The sequence below is a fragment of the Bubalus kerabau genome, chromosome 2 (genome assembly GCF_029407905.1).
Source record: "Bubalus kerabau isolate K-KA32 ecotype Philippines breed swamp buffalo chromosome 2, PCC_UOA_SB_1v2, whole genome shotgun sequence".
In the NCBI taxonomy this organism is placed as follows: domain Eukaryota; kingdom Metazoa; phylum Chordata; class Mammalia; order Artiodactyla; family Bovidae; genus Bubalus; species Bubalus kerabau.
Genome location: NC_073625.1, coordinates 24,567,993 through 24,590,650, shown reverse-complemented (window position 1 = coordinate 24,590,650; position 22,658 = coordinate 24,567,993).

Here is a 22,658-nt window from a genome sequence, read left to right as displayed (position 1 = left end):
ACATCTATTTCTGCTTTATTGACTATGCCAAAGCCTTTGACTGTGTGGATCATAATAAACTGTGGAAAATTCTGAAAGAGATGGGAATATCAGACCACCTAACCTGCCTCTTGAGAAACCTATATGCAGGTCAGGAAGCAACAGTTAGAACTGGACATGGAACAACAGACTGGTTCCAAATAGGAAAAGGAGTACGTCAAGGCTGTCTATTGTCATCCTGCTTGTTTAACTTCTATGCAGAGTACATCATGAGAAACGCTGGGCTGGAAGAAGCACAAGCTGGAATCAAGATTGTCAGGAGAAATATCAATAACCTCAGATATGCAGATGATGCCACCCTTATGGCAGAAAGTGAAGAGGAACTCAAAAGCCTCTTGATGAAGGTGAAAGAGGAGAGTGAAAAAGTTGGCTTAAAGCTCAACATTCCGAAAACGAAGATCATGGCATCTGGTTCCATCACTTCACGGGAAATAGATGGAGAAACAGTGTCAGACTTTATTTTCTTGGGCTCCAAAATCACTGCATATGATGACTTTAGCCATGAAATTTAAAGACGCTTACTCCTTGAAAGAAAAGTTATGACCAACCTAGATAGTATATTCAAAAGCAGAGACATTACTTTGTCCACAAAGGTCCGTCTAGTCAAGGCTATGGTTTTCCCAGTGGTCATGTACGGATGTGAGATTTGGACTGGGAAGAAAGCTGAGTGCTGAAGAATTGATGCTTTTGAACTGTGGTATTGGAGAAGACTCTTGAGAGTCCCTTGGACTGCAAGGAGATCCAACCAGTCCATTCTAAAGGAGATCAATCCTGGGTGTTCTTTGGAAGGAATGATGCTAAAGCTGAAACTCCAGTACTTTGGCCACCTCATGCGAAGAGTTGACTCATTGGAAAAGACTCTGATGCCGGGAGGGATTGGGAGCAGGAGGAAAAGGGGACTACAGAGGATGAGATGGCTGGATGGCATCACCAACTTGATGGACGTGAGTTTGAGTGAACTCCGGGAGTTGGTGATGGACAGGGAGGCCTGGCGTGCTGTGGTTCATGGGGTCTCAAAGAGTCGGACACAACTGAGCGACTGAACTGAACTGAACAAACAAAATAAAAGGTTTGGCTCAGTTTGGAAGTGATCAAGGGTTAGGAAATGTTAGTCTCTAATGTTGGTTTAGTTTATCTGTTTTCCTCATCAACACAGCGCTCAAATTACATCAAAGAGGAATAACACAGTGAAGTTGCTTTCTCTGTTTTTAAGGAAGATTGATGAGACATTTCATTTGGAAAAAGGTAAGTCCCTTTTACTCAGTTTCCCTGTATTGTAGCCACTACTTACTTTTCCAAATTCTTAAATACTATCATTGTTTCTGACATAGCTCAATTTTCTAGGCAAATAGCATTAATTGCTTTTTCCCATACATGTGCCATTATATTTTTTAAAATTTATTGGTGTATAGTTGCTTTACAATGTTGTATTATTTTATGCTGTACAATAAAGTGACTCAGCTATACATATAGATGTATCCCCTCTTTTTTGGATTTCCTTTCTATTTAGGTTACTATAGAGCACTGACTAGAATTCCTGGTGCTAAAGAGTAGGTTCTTGTTAGTCGTCTATTTTTTACATGCTGCTACTGCTAGGTTGCTTCAGTCGTGTCCCACTCTGTGCGACCCCATAGACGGCAGCCCACCAGGCCCCCCATCCCTGGGATTCTCCAGGCAAGAACACAGGAGTGGGTTGCCATTTCCTTCTCCAGTGCATGAACGTGAAAATTGAAAGTGAAGCCTCTCAGTTGTGTCCGACTCTTCGCGACCCCATGGACCGCAGCCTACCAGGCTCCTCCGTCCATGGGATTTTCCAGGCAAGAATACTGGAGTGGGGTGCCATCGCCTTCTATTATTTTTTACATAGTAGTTGATAATGTCAGTCCCAATCTCCTAGTTCATCCCACCACCCCTCCCTTGCCCCCTTGGTATCCATACGTTTGGTGTCTGCAAAGCAGAAATAGAAGCACCATAAGTTCTTATCTCTGTGATAGGTATTTGAGTTGACCCTAGAAAGCATCTGTTCTCTCCCTGATTTATTGTGATCATACCACTAGGTCAGACAAAATGCAGACATTTTCAGGAAGTGTTGACTGAGTCTTCCAGCTGCATGAGTAATCTTTCCTTCCTTTAAACAGACTTGAGACTTAGATCTGCATGCCTCGTTTGACGCTGTTAACAATGTTACAATTTTTGTGGTAAAGAAAAGGACTGCAGTTTAGCCTGCACGGTTGCCGGCTGAACTGTGTTTAGTGTGCTTTTTACTCTATGGGATACGTCTGGGGAATGGCTGAATCCATTCCACCCACCATCTCCTTAAATCTCAGACCATGTAGTTTCTAAGGAGAACATCTCTCCTAAGAGAAAAGGCTATTAGACAAAATGAAGCTTTATTTTTCAGGGAAGTGGTAAGAACTGCTTCATGTCTTTCCTTTAAACTTGCTGTTGGATATTTCTGTGTGTTGCATATTAAAGAAAAAAGGGCCAGGGAGGAGGTTATAAGTTAAAATAGAAAGATGTTTTACTAAAACTATTGGAAGTTGGAAAATTAGCAACACGGTTTGGTATCCTAATCACAGTGTATTAAAATGCAAGGAGGAAAGGGGCTTTTTGTTCATCATGCTTTAGAACTTCAATGTCTTGGGAGCAATAGTGCAAAGAGCCGTGGTAGCATCTGGCAGAAAACTAGAAATCAGCAGGAACACTCCTCAGTGGATGGTGGTACCCAGAGGGGTGGGGGTGGGGGGCACATGGGATACCAGTGGAAGAAGCTAAGGAGCTTCATAACAAATGTGGGCCTAGAGAGTGCCACCAAGACCCATGAAACAAACCAGGATGCCCCAAAGAACCATAGGACCTGGAGGGGGCAGCAGTGGCCAACATCTATTAGATGCTTGGGTAAGAGACAAGTCCTGTGGGAGCCTAAAAATAATTTGGTTGTGAATGACTCCACAGTCAGCTGAGGTACTAAGCCTGGAACATGGCAGCCAAACATGACTTGCTCCACCAAGTGTTAGAGTGTTCTATTCAACTCTGCTCTCTCTTACTAGGATTATAAAGAGGAAAGTACACGGAGAACAAATCCCCATGATGACAGCCTAGTATCATGTCTGCAATAATGTGAACAAAAGTTTGAGAAGTGAATGAATGAAAATGGAATAATATTATAATCCCGTTAGTAAATGGGATTAGTGATCCTTTTAGATTCCTACTACATGTCTGGCCAAAAAAAAAAAAAAAGATGCATTATATATTTATGGTGAACAAATTACATATGAGGATTGGGTGCTGTGAAATACACAGTAAATAATTATAGCTGACCATGTGAACACAATACAGTTTACTTAACGAGAAGACAGACCTAAGAGGAAATTAGGAATCAGGCAAACTAGATTATCTGACACTATTCTTGCATAAGGAGCTTTGACGCTGGCCCTACATTTCTTTCAGTTTTTCAGTGTATCGGGAATCTAGGAACTATGTGCTTCATATTATAAAGAATAAAGAACAAGTAATTTGAAAACCGCTTCACATTTTTTATCATTGATCAAAAGAATAGTGACTTATGTATCATTATTCACAAAGTGTGACTCATTCATGAATAAGGCTATTTTGAGAAAGGATTCTATAGCCAAATTCAGAAAATATCACCTCAAAATTCATTTTCTTGAAGATTCACAAAATATGAGCATATTAAAGATCCTGAAAACCGTTACTGTAAATAATCCTGCTGAAATAAATCAACGTTTTCCAAGTTACTTGAGTAAAACTGTCAGTTTTTCTCATCAGATCAGATCAGATCAGTCGCTCAGTCGTGTCTGACTTTTTGCGACCCCATGAATCGCAGAGGGCCAGGCTTCCCTGTCCATCACCAACTCCTGGAGTTCACTGAGACTCACGTCCATCGAGTCAGTGATGCCATCCAGCCATCTCATCCTCTGTCGTCCCCTTCTCCTCCTGCCCCCAATCCCTCCCAGCATCAGTCTTTTCCAATGAGTCAACTCTTCGTATGAGGTGGCCAAAGTACTGGAGTTTCAGCTTTAGCATCATTCCCTCCAAAGAAATCCCAGGGCTGATCTCCTTCAGTATGGACTGGTTGGATCTCCTTGCAGTCCAAGGGACTCTCAAGAGTCTTCTTCAACACCACACTTCAAAGGCATCAATTCTTCGGCATTCAGCCTTCTTCACAGTCCAACTCTCACATCCATACATGACCACAGGAAAAACCATAGCCTTGACTAGACGAACCTTTGTTGGCAAAGTAATGTCTCTGCTTTTGAATATGCTATCTAGGTTGGTCATAACTTTCCTTCCAAGAAGTAAGCGTCTTTTAATTTCATGGCTGCAGTCACCATCTGCAGTGATTTTGGAGCCCAGAAAAATAAAGCCTGACACTGTTTCCACTGTTTCCCATCTATTTCCCGTGAAGTGGTGGGACCGGATGCCATGATCTTCGTTTTCTGAATATTGAGCTTTAAGCCAACTTTTTCACTCTCCACTTTCACTTTCATCAAGAGGCTTTTGGGTTCCTCTTCACTTTCTGCCATAAGGGTGGTGTCATCTGCATATCTGAGGTTATTGATATTTCTCCTGGCAATCTTGATTCCAGCTTGTGTTTCTTCCAGTCCAGCGTTTCTCATGATGTACTCTGCAATATAAGTTAAATAAGCAGGGTGACAATATATAGCCTTGACGAACTCCTTTTCCTATTTGGAACCAGTCTGTTGTTCCATGTCCAGTTCTAACTGTTGCTTCCAGACCTGCATACAAATTTCTCAAGAGGCAGATCAGGTGGTCTGGTATTCCCATCTCTTTCAGAATTTTCCACAGTTTATTGTGATCCACACAGTCAAAGGCTTTGGCATAGTCAATAAAGCAGAAATAGATGTTTTTCTGGAACTCTCTTGCTTTTTCCATGATCCAGTGGATGTTGGCAATTTGATCTCTGGTTCCTCTACCTTTTCTAAAACCAGCTTGAATGTCAGGAAGTTCATGGTTCACGTACTGTTGAAGTCTGGCTTGGAGAATTTTGAGCATTACTTTACTAGCGTGTGAGATGAGTGCAATTGTGCAGTAGTTTGAGCATTCTTTGGTATTGCCTTTCTTTGGGATTGGAATGACCTGTGGCCACTGCTAAGTTTTCCAAATTTGCTGGCATATTGAGTGCAGCACTTTCACAGCATCATCTTTCAGGATTTGGAATAGCTCAACTGGAATTCCCTCACCTCCACTAGCTTTGTTCATAGTGATGCTTTCTAAGGCCCACTTGACTTCACATTCCAGGATGTCTGGCTCTAGGTCAGTGATCACACCATCGTGATTATCTGGGTCATGAAGATCTTTTTTGAACAGTTCTTCTGTGCATTCTTGCCTCCTCTTCTTAATATCTTCTGCTTCTGTTAGGTCCATACCATTTCTGTCCTTTATCGAGCTCATCTTTGCGTGAAATGTTCCCTTGGTAGCTCTGATTTTCTTGAAGAGATCCCTAGTCTTTCCCATTCTGTTGTTTTCCTCTATTTCTTTGCATTGATCACTGAGGAAGGCTTTCTTATCTCTTCTTGCTATTCTTTGGAACACTGCATTCAGATGCTTATATCTTTCCTTTTCTCCTTTGCTTTTCACTTCTCTTCTTTTCACAGCTATTTGTAAGGCCTCCCCAGACAGCCATTTTGCTTTTTTGCATTTCTTTTCCATGGGGATGGTCTTGATCCCTGTCTCCTGTACAATGTCACGAACCTCATTCCATAGCTCATCAGGCACTCTATCTATCAGATCTAGGCCCTTAAATCTTTTTCTCACTTCCACTGTATAATCATAAGGGATTTGATTTAGGTCATACCTGTATGGTCTAGTGGTTTTCCCTACTTTTTTCAATTTCAGTCTGAATTTGGCAGTATGGAGTTCATGGTATGAGCCACAGTCAGCTCCTGGTCTTGTTTTTGTTGACTGTATGGAGCTTCTCCATCTTTGGCTGCACAGAATATAATCAATCTGATTTCAGTGTTGACCATCTGGTGATGTCCATGTATAGAGTCTTCTCTTGTGTTGTTGGAAGAGGGTGTTTGCTATGACCAGTGCATTTTCTTGGCAAAACTCTATTAGTCTTTGCCCTGCTTCATTCCATATTCCAAGGCCAAATTTGCCTGTTACTCCAGGTGTTTCTTGACTTCCTACTTTTGCATTCCAGTCCCCTATAATGAAAAGGACATCTTTTTTGGATGTTAGTTCTAAAAGGTCTTGTAGGTCTTCACAGAACCATTCAACTTCAGCTTCTTCAGCGTTACTGGTTGGGGCATAGACTTGGATTACTGTGATATTGAATGGTTTGCCTTGGAAATGCACAGAGATCATTCTGTTGTTTTTGAGATTGCATCCAAGTACTGCATTTCGGACTCTTTTGTTGACCATGACGGCCACTCCATTTCTTCTGAGGGATTCCTGCCTGCAGTAGTAGATATAATGGTCATCTGAGTTAAATTCGCCCATTCCAGTCCATTTCAGTTCTCTGATTCCTAGAATGTCAACATTCACTCTTGCCATCTCTTGTTTGACCACTTCCAATTTGCCTTGATTCTTGGACCTGACATTCCAGGAGAAGGCAATGGCAACCCACTCCAGTACCCTTGCCTGGAAAATCCCATGGGTGCAGGAGCCTGGTAGGCTGCAGTCCATGGGGTCGCGAAGAGTCAGACATGACTGAGCGACTTCACTTTCACTTTTCACTTGCATGCATTGGAGAAGGAAATGGCAACCCACTCCAGTGTTCTTGCCTGGAGAATCCCAGGGACGGGGGAGCCTGGTGGACTGCCGTCTATGGGGTCACACAGAGTTGGACACGACTGAAGTGACTTAGCAGCAGCAATGCAATATTGCTCTTTACAGCATCAGACCTTGCTTCTATCACCAGTAACATCCACAGCTGGGTATTCTTTTTGCTTTGGCTCCATCCCTTCATTCTTTCTGGAGTTATTTCTCCACTGATCTCCAGTAGCATATTGGGCACCTACTGACCTGGGGAGTTTCTCTTTCAGTATCCTATCTTCTTGAAATGAATTTGTAAGATGCTTACTTTTCAAAGTAGTTAATTAGAATAAATTAAAATAACATTAAAATATGGGAATTAATATGGGAATTAATTTTATTCTTTCCTGTGTCTTTTTTGACTATTAACCAAACTTGATAATATGTGATAAATTTCTACTTTCTAGAAATGTTTAACTGTGTATAATCAATTTTCCCAAGTAACTACAAACTTCATGACTACAAAAAATTACCTATTGTTTATACCTTGGCATATAGATAATAAGAATTACACTTTAATATAGATAGATTGAATTGTTCAACAAATCAGTCAAGAAAGCAAGTTGAAAAATTATTTAAATTGTTACCTTATAATGAATACAAATGTATAAAAATGTATATTTTAGTTAAAACTAAAAAACTAAAGCGATAAAATTTGAAAAACATAGCAGAAAATACTTAGCTAACACATAATTGTAGACTAAGTTGTAGACATATGAACAATGAACATATTTTTCAAGTCAGCATATGTGAGTACACAGGTATAAAAATACCTGTGCCTTGAAAACATCATAAGTGAGATTGAAAATCAAACATCAAGTTGAGAAATAAACCAGGTAGAGAGCACTCAACCCATTGTTACTGATTCTGAAGGTCTAGGAAGAGGGTATGAGCCAAGGAAGGCAGGGGCCCCTGGAAGGTGGAAGGAGAAGGAAAACGATTCTCTCCTGGAAACTCTAGAAGGAATGCAGCCTCGCCAACACTTGGTTTTTTAATCCAGTAAAATGCATTTCAGACTTATAAAGAACTATAACATAATGAATGTGAGTTGTTTCAAGTCACTGATTTGTGGCAATTTGTTATAGCAACTACAGAAAACTAATAGACCAACCATAACTCAACATATTTTACTGTAATTGCTATTCAGTCACCAAGTCGAGCCCCACACTTTGCAACCCCATGGACTGCAGCATGCCAGGCTTCCCCTTCCTTCACTATCTCCTGGAGTTTGCCCAAGTTCATGTCCATTGAATCAGTGATGCCATCCAACCATCTCATCCTCTGACACCCTCTTCTCCTCCTGCTCTCAACCTTTCCCAGCATTGATGTCTTTTCCAATGAGTCAGCTCTTCACATCCAGTGGCCAAGTACTAGAGCTTCAGCTTCAGCATCATTCCTTCCCATGAGTATTCAGGGTTGATTTCCTTTAAAATTGACTGGTTTGTTCTCCTTTACTATTAGGTTGGTCAAAAAGTTCATTAGGGTTTTCCCTATAAGATGTTACAGAAAAACTCAGATGAACTTTTTGGCCATCTCAATGTTAGGATTTCATCCTTATACGTGTGAAGGCAGAAGGCATATATTTAAAAGAAAATCAGAGTAGAGAAAAGTGAGAATCCTCTTATATTTCTGACATAAAGTTTGATGTTCTCTAAATCCTGGGCTCAGTCAGAGACTCTGTAATTCCATCTGAAGGTTGTCTCTCTCATTCATGCCAATTTAGTTCAAAGAAGACCTTATCTACCGGGCAGATGGCTATGAGAGACAGCAGAGAAACCTAACACTTCCTGAATGCTCAACATCATTGTATTTCTATTTCAATATTCAATTAACCATCATTTTCTGTATAGTTATCTTTTAATTTCACCTTTTGGGATGCCTCAGCAGGAGAGACATAATTATAAGGTGTGATAGGTGCAATTGCATTTCCCTTTCTATTTATTCAATGACTAAGAATGGTTGAAAATTGTCCTCTTATTTTTCTGGTGTAGTATTCAGATATTTAATCTGATTTGAATACTACTGCAAAAGGGCTTCTGAGCAATTACTTTGCTCACACACTGAAACCACAATCCTCACTAAAATATAGTCATCAAGTTCTATTTTGTACCAGAATGGAAACACACAATGCATTCATTGTCAATATATTCAAGAAGAAAAAAGGAGATATTTAGGGAGAAAACCTACATCTTTAAGAATAAATTACTGATGCCTTCAAAATCTACAGATGATAGTGTTCTAACGGTTATCCAAGTCTATGGAAAAGTTTAAATTGATAAAACTGACTCAGACTTACTTTCAAAACAATATAGCTATCTGTCTGTGTAATATAGTAGACATTTAAAGATTAAAAGTCTGCAAACTTTTGTTTAACATACCTGACTTCGTTGATTGGTGCATTGGCTCAAAGCTTTCCTAGGTATTGCTGCCATGATGTGTTTACCTTCTGAATTAGTTTGATCTTACATGTCACTTTTCTTTCTTTTTACTTTTTCATTCTTCAGGCATATATCAAGTAAAAATTAAGTGAATTCATTTACACAATTGTAGATTTTATACAAGTTATTTAGAAGACTGTTTTCTAATATTCTTTTTATCTGTTTAAATCCTTTCAAATGAATCCCATCTAAGGCAGATTTTTAAAATTTGAATATTTACTAGTGTGCTTTTAAAAGCAAGGCAAAATAAATCCTTCCTGGTTTTCCTTTTTTTTTTTTTTTTTGTCTGATCTGCTACCACATAGTAGGGTAAATTATGTATTGTGCCCCAGGGAGAGAGAAACACTACCCTACCTCTCCAAAAAATTTTCTTCTGGAGCTTCTGTTCCTTTCTTCCATTTGTTTCTACTCATATAATACCACTTCCCTAGTAGGGCTTCCCTAGTGGTTCAGCAGTAAAGAAACTGCCTGCAATGTAGGAGACATGGATTCAATCCCTGGGTTGGGAAGATCCCCTGGAAAGGGAATGGCCACCCAATCCAGTATTCTTTCTGGTAAATCCCATGGACAGAGGAGCCTGGAGGGTTACAGTCCATGAAGTCACAAAGAGTCGGGCATGACCTTGTTACTAACACAACATATAATACTCAGTCTTTAGAAGTGTGTTCTTCTTCCCCCAAATACTATAGTTGATATGTAGGTGCATATAAGTATCTTGCAAATTTGATTATTCACTCAGCCTGTTTCTAACGGTTTGAAGTCTTGGGTCAAATCTGTGATTTGACAATGTTACCATATGACAGTTTTCATTAGCATAGATGGATTACACATAAATACAGTAACGCTTTCCTTTTACACTTGAAATCACATACAAATCATATAAATACAGTTGAATCAGTTTAATCATATTAATAGTCTTATTGAAGTCAAAGTCGAGAGAGGAATTTTGTAGAAAGAAAAGACAGTAATCTCAGGAACTCTCAACATTGTTCACTCACTTCTATGACATTTCTTCAGCGTGTGTTCTCCACAGCACTGCCACTTCATCACCCTTTCTGCTTCTATCCATCTCTCTCACTCTCTTGCAACTTCTCTGGTCTTTTTCTCCCCCAATTAACCTCATTCCTTAATTCACTAATGTTTCAGAAATAATTGTGGAACACATACTATCTGTGCCAAGCGCTGGACAGAGAACCAGGGACCCCTCCAAGTCCTCATGGAGCTTTTATTCTGGGGAGAGTCAGATAATATACATCAAAGTAAGTGACCTAATAAACATAAAGCAAGATAAAGGATGGGAGGAATTAGTGAGCCAAATGACTTCTGTGGCTCACACACAATGGCCAAGAAAGGTCTGGGTACATTTGGAGTCCTAATAATGAGAACCTTTTTATCCTTTGTGGAGAACGGATCTCTTTGTCCCTAAAAATGCTTTCGAACTGTGGTGTTGGAGAAGGCTCTTGAGGGTCCCTTGGACAGCAAGCAGAACAAACCAGTCAATCCTAAATTAAATCAACCCTGAATATTCATTAGAAAGACTGATGTTGAAGCTGAAGCTCCAATACTTTGGCCACGTGATGTGAAGAGCCAACTCACTGAAAAATACCCTGATACTTGGAAAGGTTGAGGGCAGGAGGAGAAGAGGGTGACAGAGGATGAGATGGTTGGATGGCATCATCAACCCAATGGAAGTGAATTTGAGCAAACTCAGAGAGATGGTGAAGGACAGGGAGGCCTGGCATGCTGCAGTCCATGGGGTCGCAGAGTTGGACACATGACTGAGCAACTAAACAACAACAAAAATGCTTCTAGGGAGCTAGAGAGGTGAATTACTGAGCAGGTTGTTCCCAAAGACTATGAGATACAAGGAAGCCTCCACTTCTGGGGACTTCCTGCAGGGTCCTTTGGAGGGCATGACAGCCCGTCTGTTTCTGTACTCTCCACCTGTAGGGTGGAGGCGATGTTGACTTCCTTGGTCAGTGTGGATGCTCTCATTTGTGGCCTGAAACAGCAATCTAACAAAGAAATAGCAAGCTGACAAAAAGGCCAACATTCAAAGGAAAATAGCTGGCACAATAAGGATGTGTATTCCGAGAGAAAAATCTACTGAGAGATACAGATGACAATTTGTTTCAAAAAATAAAGATTTGTAAAAAGATCCAAGTAGAGCAAATGCCTAGAAAAGGGATATTTGCAATGAACAATGTGATTATCAACCTAAAAGTTTAGGAGATGAGTTGGAAGAGAGGATATTTTCTACTGAAATGTATGTCCTGGAAGATCAAATGCAGGAAAAAAAAAAAAATTAAAAGCATGGAGGAAAAAATGACAGAGAAATCTAAGCAAAGTTATGAGGGAAAATAAAAGAATCTGGCAGATACAACAGGAGACTTAATATAAGATTAGAACTACCAGGAAAAGAAAAAAAAAAGACAGATGGTGGGGAGTCAGTAAAAAGAAAAATAATAGGAAATTCCTTCACTGAACTAAATACCTAATGCCACCAATTAAATGGGCCAAGTTCCAGGTCAGATTGATGAGAAAAGAGATAACATTTAAAGACATCCTGTAAAATTCCTGAACTCTAAGGGAGAAAAAAAAAAAAAAAAAGATTTAAAAAGTATTGTAAGATTCAGTGTTAAAAAAGAAGAAAAAGGAAAAAAAAAAAAAAGCCAGAATTCTCATCTGTAACAGTGGAAGCCAAAAGATAGTGAAAGAGCGGCTACCAACCACTGTGAGTCAGACCAGACAAGATTCTGCATTTCATTTCAGGGTTAAAAAAAGTGTTTGACAAACCACAAGGGAAACTCTCATCTAAGTACTCCATATGAAAAGAAAGTAACAATGTATCTTAACTTAAAAAAATCAGAATAGAAAACTGAAGGTGGCAGAAAAGGAGGAGAGAAGAGCCAGAGGAAATTAATCAATGTATCTTTACATGTAGAGATAGATACACACACGCAAATGTCAAGGTCAAGTGTGTAACATATGCATACTTAGTAAGGACTGTGGTGTATTTTTACTCTTCTATTTAATGCCGTTTTGATCGAGACCTTAGCTAGAGACTGGTTAGTTTGCCTTCTTGAGTAACTTATTAAGTCTAAAACCCAACAGCACCCCTTATCTGGGCTGCTATGCACCTGTGCTAATTTCCCCAGGGCTACTGCTGGAGGGCTATGCTGGAGCCCAAGGAATTATTCTGATTAACCAATCTCCAGAAATGCTACAAAACCTAAGTATTAAATTTGTTCCCTCCAGCTTCAGTTTATTGTTACCCTGTCCCTGGTTCTGCAGCTTTTCATGGGGCACTAGTGGTAAAGAACCCACCTGCCAATGTAAGAGACAAAGGAGACACGGGTTCGATCCCTGGGTTTGGAAGATCCCCTGGAGGAGAAAATGGCAACCCACTCCAGTATTCTTGCCTGGAGAATCCCACGGACAGAGGAGCCTGCCTGGCTATGGGCCAGGGGGTCTCAAAGAGTCGGGCACGATTTAGCATGCACAGTAGCAGCAACCCTGGTTCCACCCCTAGTGGCTCTGAATGAAAGCTTCCCACATCGGGAGCTGTAAAGAACAAAGGGTCCTACCTTTCTTGTGTCTGAGTGCCACTCTGGTGTGTCCCCTTCCACCACCAAAAGCATCTTTAAATCTAAAAGTGTGTAAGTACAATGAATTTCTGAGTAAGAAATCGTGAAGGAAAAAGGATCTTTTCTATAGGAAATTTTAATAACACTCAAGAGTTAAAAATAGGAAGCTGCCTAAAACTGTAGATTTAAAGATGGTGCGAAGGAGTAGGAGATTTTGTAAAGTGGGGGTTGCTGGATTGAAGGGTTCTATTTTAGGTCTAAAGGCAAGAATACTGAAGTGGTTTTCCATTCCCTTCTCCAGTGGACTACATTCTGTCAGATCTCTCCACCATGACCCACCTATCTTGGGTTGCCCCATGGGCATGGCTTAGTTTCATTGAGTTAGACAAGGCTGTGGTCCTAGTGTGATTAGATTGACTAGTTTTCTGTGAGTATGGTTTCAGTGTGTCTGCCCTCTGATGCCCTCTTGCAACACCTACTGTTTTACTTGGGTTTCTCTTACCTTGGGCGTGGGGTATCTCCTCACCCCTGCCCTTCCTGACCTTCAACGTGGGATAGCTCCTCTAGGCCCTCCTGTGTCCACGCAGCCATGGCGTGGGGTTGGTCCTCCCGACTGCAGCTCAGGAGGCTGCGACGGGCACGCTAAAGTGCAGTATTTCAGTATTCTTGCCTTGAGAACCCCATGAACAGTATGAAAAGGCAAAATGATAGGATACTGAAAGAGAAACTCCCCAGGTCAGTAGGTGTCCAATATGCTACTGGAGATCAGTGGAGAAATAACTCCAGAAAGGATGAAGGGATGGAGCCAAAGCAAAAACAATACCCAGTTGTGGATGTGACTGGTGATAGAAGCAAGGTCCGATGCTGTAAAGAGCAATATTGCATAGGAACCTGGAATGTCAGGTCCATGAATCAAGGCACATTGGAAGTGGTCAAACAAGAGATGGCAAGTGTGAATGTCGACATTCTAGGAATCAGCAAACTGAAATGGACTGGAAAGGGTGAATTTAATTCAGATGACCATCATATCTACTACTGCAGGCAGGAATCCCTCAGAAGAAATGGAGTAGCGATCATGGTCAACAAAACAGTCTGAAATGCAGTACTTGGATGCAATCTCAAAAATGACAGAATGATCTCTGTGCGTATCCAAGGCAAACCATTCAATATCACAGTAATCCAAGTCTATGCCCCAACCAGTAACGCTGAAGAGGCTGAAGTTGAACGGTTCTATGAAGACCTACAAGACCTTTTAGAACTAACACCCAAAAAAGATGTCCTTTTCATTATAGGGGACTGGAATGCAAAAGTAGGAAGTCAAGAAACACCTGGAGTAACAGGCAAATTTGGCCTTGGAATACGGAATGAAGCAGGGCAAAGACTAATAGAGTTTTGCCAAGAAAATGCACTGGTCATAACAAACACCCTCTTCCAACAACACAAGAGAAGACTCTATACATGGACATCACCAGATGGTCAACACCAAAAAGAGATTGATAATGTTCTTTGCAGCCAAAGATGGAGAAGCTCTATACAGTCAGCAAAAACAAGACTGGAAGCTGACTGTGGCTCAGACCATAAACTCCTTATTGCCAAATTCAGACTGAAATTGAAGAAAGTAGGGAAAACCACTAGACCTTACAGGTATGACCTAAATCAAATCCCTTATGATTATACAGTGGAAGTGAGAAATAGATTTAAGGGCCTAGATCTGATAGATAGAGTGCCTGATGAGCTATGGAATGAGGTTCGTGACACTACACAGGAGACAGGGATCAAGACCATCCCCATGGAAAAGAAATGCAAAAAAGCAAAATGGCTGTCTGGGGAGGCCTTACAAATAGCTGTGAAAAGAAGAGAAGTGAAAAGCAAAGGAGAAAAGGAAAGATATAAACAGCTGAATGCAGAGTTCCAAAAATAGCAAGAAGAGATAAGAAAGCCTTCTTCAGCGATCAATGCAAAGAAATAGGAAAACAACAGAATGGGAAAGACTAGAGGTCTCTTCAAGAAAATCAGAGATACCAAGGGAACATTTCATGCAAAGATGGGCTCGATAAAGGACAGAAATGGTATGGACATAACAGAAGCAGAAGATATTAAGAAGAGGTGGCAAGAATACACAGAAGAACTGTACAAAAAGGATCTTCACGACCCAGATAATCACGATGGTGTGATCACTGACCTGGAGCCAGACATCCTGGAAAGTGAAGTCAAGTGGGCCTTAGAAAGCATCACTATGAACAACACTAGTGGAGGTGATGGAATTCCAGTTGAGCTATTCCAAATCCTGAAAGATGATGCTGTGAAAGTGCTGCACTCAATATGCCAGCAACTTTGGAAAACTCAGCAGTTGCCACAGGACTGGAAAAGGTCAGTTTTCATTCCAATCCCAAAGAAAGGCAATACCAAAGAATGCTCAAACTACTGCACAATTGCACTCATCTCACATGCTAGTAATGCTTAAAATTCTCCAAGCCAGGCTTCAGCAATATGTGAACCATGAACTTCCTGATGTTCAAGCTGGTTTTAGAAAAGGCAGAGGAACCAGAGATCAAATTGCCAACATCCACTTGATCATCGAAAAAGCAAGAGAGTTCCAGAAAAACATGTCTTTCTGCTTTATTGACTATGCCAAAGCCTTTAACTGTGTGGATCACAATAAACTGTGGAAAATTCTGAAAGAGATGGGAATACCAGACCACCTGATCTGCCTCTTGAGAAATTTTTATGCAGGTCTGGAAGAAACAGTTAGAACTGGTCATGGAACAACAGACTGGTTCCAAATAGGAAAAGGAGTACGTCAAGGCTGTATATTGTCACCCTGTTTATTTAACTTATATGCAGAGTACATCATGAGAAATGCTGGACTGGAAGAAACACAAACTGGAAACAAGATTGCAGGGAGAAATATCAATAACCTCAGATATGCAGATGACACCACCCTTATGGCAGAAAGTGAAGAGGAACTCAAAAGCTTTTTGATGAAGGTGAAAGTGGAGAGTGAAAAAGTTGGCTTAAAGCTCAACATTCAGAAAACGAAGATCATGGCATCCGGTCCCATCACTTCATGGCAAATAGATGGGGAAATAGTGGAAACAGTGTCAGACTTTATTTTGGGGGGCTCCAAAATCACTGCAGATGGTGACTGCAGCCATGAAATTAAAAGGCACTTACTTCTTTGGAAGGAAAGTAATGACCAACCTAGACAGCATATTCAAAAGCAGAGACATTACTTTGCCAACAAAGGTTTGTCTAGTCAAGGCTATGGTTTCTCCTGTGGTCATGTATGGATGTGAGAGTTGGACTGTGAAGAAGGCTGAGTGCCGAAGAATTGATGCTTTTGAACTGTGGTGTTGGAGAAGACTCTTGAGAGTCCCTTGGACTGCAAGGAGATCCAACCAGTCCATTCTGAAGGAGATCAGCCCTGGGATTTCTTTGGAGGGAATGATGCTAAAGCTGAAACTCCAGTACTTTGGCCACCTCATGTGAAGAGTTGACTCATTGGAAAAGACTCTGATGCTGGAGGGATTGGGGGCAAGAGGAGAAGGGGACGACAGAGGATGAGATGGCTGGATGGCATCACTGACTCGATGGACGTGAGTCTGAGTGAACTCCGGGAGTTGGTGATGGACAGGGAGGCCTGGCGTGTTGTGATTCATGGGGTTGCAAAGAGTGGGACACGACTGAGCGACTGATCTGATCTGATATGATTTTAGGTCTATCAAATTTAAGCTACCTCTTGGCTATCCTATTAAAGATATCAAATAAACAGTTCAGTGTATTACTCTGGAGCTCACACACTATAAACTGAGAGTCATCAGTGAATGATTCTTACATGTGAAGGAGCTGCAAGACTTAAGGAGATTACCTAAGGTGCTGTGTAGAATGAGCCCTGGGTATGCTGTCATTGAAATTTAGAGGAAGGAAGAGGAGGAGGATTTAATTAATGAGACCAATGGAAAGAGTCTAGGAAGGTGGGGAAAACCTGGACAGTATGCTGTTTCAGAAGCCAGGGGAGGAAAACATTTACACAATGAGAGAGGGGGCTTAACTCTCTCAAAACTGCAGAAAGTTGAATATGATGAATACTAAGAATTAGACTTTGAATTCAGAAAGAGTTCTTTAGTGACCTTGGCAAGTAGTTTCAGGATGGTGTGGGCAAAATTCAATTGGAAAATTTCTAAAATGGAAAGTAAAAATAAAAGTGAAGCCTACATTATTATACATAGTGCTTTCAAAGGGTTTTGCTATAAAAGACAACAGTGAAATCAGGCAGCAGCTAGTTGGAAATGTGGGATATAGGAAGATGTTTTAAGATGAGAGACCATCTATCTAACTCTGACTTAAACAATCTTTGGTGGGGAAAATGTTGGGACTGACAGGAAGGAGAATAAGAGGAGGAAGTTGAGAAAGAAAAAAATGAGAGAGGATTTTTGTGGGAATAAAGCCCTTAGTTAGGAAACAATGAATGACATTCTTTTTATTTGCATGCTCACCAATGAATGGTTTACACAAATGTAAAGACCAGTGTAGAAAAACACAGAAACTGTTCCTGCTTACAACTGGAGGAAACACAGATGCTATGGGTCCAGTGACAAGTAAGTAATATTGGTAAAGGAAGAATAAGAACCTTCTTTTCTAATTGTCTTAATTTTTAAATGAAATAAGAAGCATATCCATTTGCTGTGTGTGAGGGGATACTGATGGATTGGAAAGGAGTTTACTGACCAGGAGAAATGAATGATTGAAGGATAGGGTCGAGCCCAACTGAAGATTTGGGATAACCATTTAAAATGAGAAAGTCAATATGACTTTATGTTTTCTGTGGCCACAGGCACCTGTTGGAGTTCTGGTCCAGATTAGGTTAGTCTGAGCTGGGTGTGGGCAGGCCAGCCCAATGCAGAGAGGTATTTGGGTCCCTGCCTGGGATACACAAGAAGTGAGAGTGTTCCCCAATCCTGCTCTCAGGAACTTTAGTCCTAGTATGGCTGCTCCTTTTCCCCAATTTCTCCAAATTCTCACAAGAGTTTAAAAAACTGTCAAAAATTTCCATGAGAGTTAGGAACCAATAGAAGACAGTGCCTGGCAAAGCCAGAATGCTTTTGAGCAGGGACAATGAGGAGAAGATCTGGAACAATCTATGTATCTTAATAATTGCTCAAACTGACTTGGCTTTTTTCTTCTCATTTAACTTCCATGGTTTCTAGTACATTTTACTAGAGTGGAAATGGAATTAAAAGGCTGCAGTAGACCTTAGTAAGTTACGTATCATTAATTAATAAAGCTAATCACCAGGTATAAGACTTTAACATTTCCTAGTGTATGACGTGGTACCATACACAGTGCTTGCCCCAACCTATGGTTTCAGAACCTGGAAAGTAGAATGAAATTAGCTGCATTAACTGAGCAGAAGGGGTTGCATATCCAATCAGTGATTTGGCCATAAAGACATACATATACAGGCAAAAAGCGTTTTGCTATTGTTTGTGAGTGTGAGCTTATAATAAAATAAGGGCTGCAGGACCTACTGAGCAAACTCAGTAATGCTCAATGTTAACTTTCTAAAGTACACATTTACCTCCCATTTGTTGTAAAGTACAGTTTATTATTTATTATTAAAAAGTCTACTGGTTAGTATTTCTATTTTCTTAACCTTTAATATGGAGAAGATTTGAATAATTATCATTATAGGACGGGTGATGTTGTTCAGTTGCTAAGTCGACTCTTTGTGACCCCATGGGCTGCAGCACACCAGGCTTCCCTATCCTTCACTATCTTCTGGAGTTTGCTCAAACTCATGTTTATTGAGTTGATGATGCGATCCAACCATCTCATGCTCTGTCAACCCCCTTCTCCTTTTGCCCTCAATCTGTCCAAGCATCAAGGTCTTTACCAATGAGTAGGGTCTTCACATCAAGTGGCTAAAGTATTGGAGCTTCAGCATCAGTCCTTCCAATGAATACTCAGGGTTGCTTTCCTTTAGGGTTGACTGGTTTGGTCTCCTTGCTGTCCAGGGGACTCTCAAGTGTCTTCTCCAACACCACAGTTTGAAAACATCAATCCTTCAGTGCTCAGCCTTCCTTATGGTCCAATTCTCACATCAACATATGACTACTGGAAAAGCCATAGCTTTGGCTATAAGGGCCTTTGCTGGCAAAGTGATGTCTCTGCTTTTCAACACACTATCTAAGTTTGTCATAGCTTTTCCTCCAAGGAAAAAGCATCTTGTAATTTCGTGGCTGCACTCACCATGTGATTTTGGAGCCCAAGAAAATAAAACCTGTCACCATTTCCACTTTTCCCCTTCTATTTACCATGAAGTTATAGGCACTGAGAGCTGTTAAATATTTTAATGTAATAACTCAAAAGATGATACTGGAAGAGAATTTTAGTAGCAATGTACTTCAATAGTCTTTTTTAAAAACCCTGCAGCATGAAGTACCAAGAAGTAATGTACAGATTACTTTTATTTGGGTAAAAGATAAAGTGAGACATGAGGAATCAAAGAAGTAGCCAGGGCTATTGGCAACAATCAAGCCATGAATTTAAGAAACAAAGGCTCTACATACAAACAACCAGCTCAACTGTTTCATTTGAATTAGTCTATCTTCATTAGGATAGAAAATCTCTTCTAGCAATCTTTATTAATATAGGAAACTAGACCATTCAGCTGTGCAATATTTCAATCCACGTATTGCTTGATATGATTTGGCCAAACTCAATTCCTGGCAAGTAAGTTTGCATGTTCTTTCTTCAGCTTCTTGCTTTATCTAAAAAAAATGACTTTCCCAGAAAGATGAGGACAGCTTTTTTTTCAGTAGTGGGATACAGAGCCAGTTGTTTTCTTCAGTAATAATCTCCAAACACTTCAAAGTAGCCAATAAATAGTGCTTCGTAGGGCCATGAGATTTGAACATTGAATGAATACTTGCAAGAGAGTGTGACTCAAAGCTAAATCATAACAAAATAGAAGACTTTTGTATAACAAGAGGAAAAGATATATTGGAATATCCTGATTTCAGTTAATTTAAATTGTTCTTGAGAGGAGAAAGGAAAATAAGAACCTGTCCAAATACATTTTTGTAGTCGTAAACACAGTATGACAAATGTTCTACCTTCAAGAAAACATCTTGTGCTGAACTTTTCACAGAAACAGAAATGAGCCCGCATATTTGTGTTCAAACAGAGAGTATAATGCTGTTTGTTTGTTTTTTTTACACTGGGTTTTGATTCATGCTTCCATTAAACTGGCTTGGACTGTCATTTTGTATTCCCATTTTTACACAGATGAACGATTGATTTTTTAAAAGTGAAAGCAAAGAGATTATAGCATGTAAATTATATAATCATCATTAAAATTACATTATTCATAGTTGTGCTGGATACTTTTGCAAAGATCTCTCTATTTTAGTAAGCAGAGGGGAAGAAAGAACAGGACAAATAAAAATAACAGTGGAGAATTGTATAGTAGATGCTATGTTTCATAAACACCCTAAGCAGTCTGTCTTTACAGCCTTTGACCCACTGTGCTCTATGTCTGGAAATTTCTTTCTCTAGAAAGTTGTATGACTTTTTCTCTGGCTTTCTTCAAGCCTTTACTAAAAACCCATCTCTCTACTCAAATTGCCTCTGATCATCTGTGTAAAATAGATGCCATTTCACTTACTCACCATTCCTTGAGTTAGTATAGCCTTATTCCCATTGACTGTATTGTGTCTTCATTTGCTTTAGTTCATTGTTGATTTTTCCTCACCCCTCCCTGCCTCCACTATAAAGCAAATTTCATGGGAGTAGGGAATCTTGTATATTTTATATTTTTCTGTTTTTTTTCCAGTTCCTGGAACAGAGCCTGGCCTATATTTGTTGAACATTTGAATACATTTCTCTAAGTTTCAGTAAATCAAAGTTCCTCACTTGGGGTATTTAGTAAACTTTCTGATTAGTTGTTTAAATGCTCTGTTGTTCAAAATTTGAATCCCACAGTTTACTCAAGATTTACTCTTCTGTCACTATCACAGCATCTACTTAGAAATCAGAGGAAAAGGAGGAAAGTAAGTTCGTAATAAACTTAGAAGGCAAACTGCAGTCCATCACAAGCTCTGTAACTTGGGAATGTCCATGTAATAAAGCATCTATTCATTCCTTCTGTAGTCAGCTGGTATTTATTTTCGATGCCTACTGAGCATGCAAGCAGAAGTCAAGCTGAGAAGGCAGTAGGATTTAAGCCTCATTCCAGAGAAGAGGGCCAGATTGAAGACAGGAATCTGGGAGTCATCATCATTTCAATGTCTTTTAAAACCAAGCTCCTGTATGAGATCACCAAAATGGCTAAATACTGCAACATTTAGAGGGTGGCAGGTGAGAAAGAACTAGCAGAGATTGGGCAAAAATGTCAGACAAGAGGAAAGCAGGTAGGGATGGTACCTGGAAGCCAACTGAAAATAGCATATTCACTTCCCATTCAGAGCGGGTGATAACTGAGTTCAGCGCCTCTCTTAGGTTAAGAAATGATGGGACGGGGAACTGGTCATTTGATCTAGCAATGGAGGACATGTGTGATCTTTATATGAGCAGTTTAGGTGCATACATGAGCGAAAGTGCTGGAAGAAACAAGTGCATGTGTGTGTAGTCACTTGGTCATGTCCAACTCTTTGCAACTGGTAGACTGTAGTCTGTGAGGCTCCTCTGTCCATGGCATTTTCCAGGCAAGAATACTGGAATGGGTTGCCATTTCACTTTCCAGGGATCTAAGAGACAGGGTTATAGACAATCCTTTTGAGTAGTTTTTATATAAAGGAAAGGAGAGAAAAGAGTAAAGTCCAGAATGTGATCATTGTTGTGTTTAAGATAAAGAAATAAAATAGTGGCATGCTGTTTTCTCCTGTGGTCTGCTATCCATGGGTCAACTGCAGAAAAGATTTGTCTTTTTTGAACTTATGAAATTATGGTATTTGTATGAGTGAAGCATTAATCTATTCACTTCAAATGTCAGAATTCACAAGCATTTACAAATACTTCTTAACAGAAAGGCACACTAACATCTAAGTCAATGCTCTGCCTTCTGCAAGGCATTATTGATTTTCCAATACATTGAAGGGAAAGGAGCTTAACAGTGAAGAGAGAGCAATTTATTTGACCTCTGGTGGCTCAGAGGTTAAAACGTCTGCTTGCAATGCAGGAGACCTGGATTCGATTCCTGGGTCAGGAAGATCCCCTGGAGAAGGAAATGGCAACCCACTACAGTATTCTTGCCTGGAGAATCCCATGGACAGAGGAGCCTGGTGGGCTATAGTCCAGTACAGTTTAGTCGCTCAGTCGTGTCCAACTCTTTGCGACCCCATGAATCACAGCATACCAGACCTCCCTGTCCATCACCAACTCCTGGAGTTCACTCAGACTCACGTCCATCGAGTCACTGATGCCATCCAGCCATCTCATCCTCTGTCGTCCCCTTCTCCTCCTGCCCCCAGTCCCTCCCAGCATCAGAGTCTTTTTCCAATGAGTCAACTCTTCACATGAGGTGGCCAAAGTACTGGAGTTTCAGCTTTAGTATCATTCCCTCCAAAGAAATCCCAGGGCTGATCTCCTTCAGAATGGACTGGTTGGATCTCCTTGCAGTCCAAGGGACTCTCAAGAGTCTTCTCCAACACCACGGTTCAAAAGCATCAATTCTTCGGCACTCAGCCTTCTTCACAGTCCAACTCTCACATCCATACATGACCACAGGAAAAAACCATAGCCTTGACTAGACGGACCTTTGTTGGCAAAGTAATGTCTCTGCTTTTGAATATGC